The following is a 2,935-nucleotide window of genomic DNA, read 5'->3' as shown; positions in this document are numbered from 1 at the left end:
TATCATTGGTAAACTTTTGTTTGTACGTACTTTCGCCAGAAGTGCCGTTGCAGCCCCAGTTATAAATTAAATTAAGATGCGAATATTTTCAGCGGACAAACTTTTGACAATATCCATTTGTGTTAACCTACAATTTTACCTCAGCACTACATTCAGTAACAGAAACATCTGACTTAGGCGGATTAACATTTGAGATTAGCTTGATATGGCAATTTATAAGGCAGAAATAAATCACAGCTATTCTGTTACGAAGCCCCTGATATTGCGATTTCGATCATTTTAGTTCTACTATGAGCGACAGAACAGCAAAAATTGGAAGGAACACATAGAAAATGTTGTGGGGAAGGCTAACCAAAGGCTGCGTTTTATTGGCAGCACACTTAGAAAATGTAACAGACCTACTAAGGAGACTGCCTACACTACGCTTGTCCGTCCTCTTTCAGAATACTGCTGCACGGTGTGGGATCATTACCAGATAGGACCCACGGAGTACATCGAAAAAGTTCAAAGAAAGGCAGCACGTTTTGTATTATCGCGAAATATGGAAGAGTGTGTCACAGAAATGCTGCAGGATTTGGACTGGAAATCGTTAAAAGAAAGGCGTTTTTTGTTGCGACGGAATCTTCTCACGAAATTCCAATCACTAACTTTGTCCTCCGATTTGTTGACACCTACCTCTTTCAAGTTCTGAAGGTGGCAGGGGTAAAATACAAGGAGCGAAAGGTTATTTACAATCTCAGTTACAAGAGTCGAGGGGTATTAAAGGGAAGCAGTGGTTGGGAAGGGAGTGAGACAGGGTTGTAGCCTCTCCCCGATGTTATTCAATCTGTATTTTGAGCAAGCAGTGAAGGAAACAAAAGAAAAATTCGGAGTAGGTATCAAAATCCATGGAGAAGAAATAAAAACTTTGAGGTTCGTCGATGACATTGTAATTCTGTCAGAGACAGGAAAGGGCTTGGAAGAGCAGTTGAACGGAATGGACAGTGTTATGAAAGGAGGGTATAAGATGAACATCAACAAAAGCAAAACGAGGATAATGGAATGTTGTCGAATTAAGTCGGGTGATGCTGAGGGAATTGGATTAGGAAATGGGACACAAAGTAGTAAAGGAGTTTTGCTATTTGGGGAGCAAAATAACTGATGATGGTCGAAGTAGAGAGGATATAAAATGTAGACTGGCAATGGCAAGGAAAGCGTTTCTGAAGTAGAGAAATTTGTTAACATCGAGTATCGATTTAAGTGTCAGGAAGTCGTTTCTGAAAGTATTTGTATGGTGCATAGCCAAGTATGGAAGTGAAACATGGACGATAACTAGTTTAGACAAGAAGAGAATAGAAACTTTCGAAATGTGGTGCTACAGAAGAATGCTGAAGATTGGATGGGTAGATCATGTAACTAATGAGGAGGTATTGAACAGGATTGGGGAGAAGAGAAGTTTGTGGCACAACTTGACTAGAAGAAGGGATCGGTTGGTAGGACATGTTCTGAGGCATCAAGGGATCGCCAATTTAGTATTGGAGGGCAGCGTGGAGGGTAAAAATCGTAGAGGGAGACCAAGAGATGAATACACTAAGCAGATTCGGAAGGATGTAGGTTGCAGTAGGTACTGGGAGATGAAGAAGCTTGCACAGGATAGAGTAGCATGGAGAACTGCATTAAACCAGTCTCAGGTCTGAAGACCACAACAACAACAACAAGAACAACAACAACAACCTACATAGGGAGGAACGATCACAAAGATAAAATAAGGGAAATCAGAGCTCGTACGGAAAGATTAAGGTGCTCTTTCGTTCCGCGCGCTATACGAGATTGGAATAATAGAGAATTGTTGTGAAGGTGGTTCGATGAACACTCCGCAAGGCACTTAAATGTGATTTGCAGAGTATCCATGTAGATGTAGATAGTTGAATAAAACACGTTACCATATGTCTACTGTGTATGATATCTCACCTGATCCCCTAATTGTTTTGAGCAGTGCATAGCGCAACCACTCTCTACTGTCTTCCAGTATTTATTACTTTTATGTCCCTTTACCACTGTCACTGTATTCTTCTCTCTTAGCATAAAAAAGCGCGAATATGTTCTTATGCCAAAACTCTGGGAAAATCTTTGAAGGTGCTGAGGAAGGTAGAACGAGGGAGCTGGTAACCCGTTTTACAGTCAGACTCTCCCAAATAAACAGGAGGATATCCGTCTTTCTTTTCCCTACTCAGCTAGGAGCTTTTTTGCGATGGTTTCCTTCTGTTTCCTGCTACAGCACGTCGCTCACATGAAAAGAACTGTGTGGGTCAGTAAGAATATTTATAGGTTATTTGTTTGAAATTGAAATAACGCAAAACTAATGTTAGACCGAATTTTACGTTAAAAAATTGCATGTGGTTCAGTACTACAACATGTGATTCCCAGATGATAACGGAGTAACTTCACAGCCTATTTCTCCTAGTATATCGCATTATAACGGCCTTGCCGCAGTGGTAACACCGGTTCCCGTCAGATCACCGAAGTTAAGCGCTGTTGGGTTGGGCTAGCACTTGGATGGGTGACCATCCGGTCTGCCGAACGCTGTTGGCAAGCGGGGTGCACTCAGCCCTTGTCAGGCAAACTGAGGAGCTACTTGATTGAGAGGTAGAGATTCCGGTCTCGTAAACTGACCACGTGCCCTTCCGTATCCGCATCCCATGACGCCTGTGATCTGAGGATGACACGGCGGCCGGTCGGTACCCGGTGGGCCTTCCAAGGCCTGTCGGACGGAGTTTTGTTTATGTCACTTTATAAACTACGTTTTTTTCCTCACAGTGATTTTGCGTGGGTATTTCACTTGTACAAGTGGGGTAACTTTGAACCTCTGTATCTCGAAAACGAATAAAAATATGAAAAAAATTTAAGGTTTTTCGACCATGGAATCTTAGGAATACATTGTAAAAAGAATTACGGC

General features: G+C 42.0%; 1 pseudogene; it reads left to right on the top strand.

Moving 5' to 3' along the window:
- The first annotated feature begins 2,453 nt into the window (after positions 1-2,453).
- Positions 2,454-2,571, top strand: LOC124554309 (annotated as a pseudogene).
- The last annotated feature ends 364 nt before the right edge of the window (positions 2,572-2,935 follow it).

Source organism: Schistocerca americana, chromosome 11 (assembly GCF_021461395.2).
Source record: "Schistocerca americana isolate TAMUIC-IGC-003095 chromosome 11, iqSchAmer2.1, whole genome shotgun sequence".
In the NCBI taxonomy this organism is placed as follows: domain Eukaryota; kingdom Metazoa; phylum Arthropoda; class Insecta; order Orthoptera; family Acrididae; genus Schistocerca; species Schistocerca americana.
This window is presented reverse-complemented; position numbering and strand designations above follow the sequence as displayed.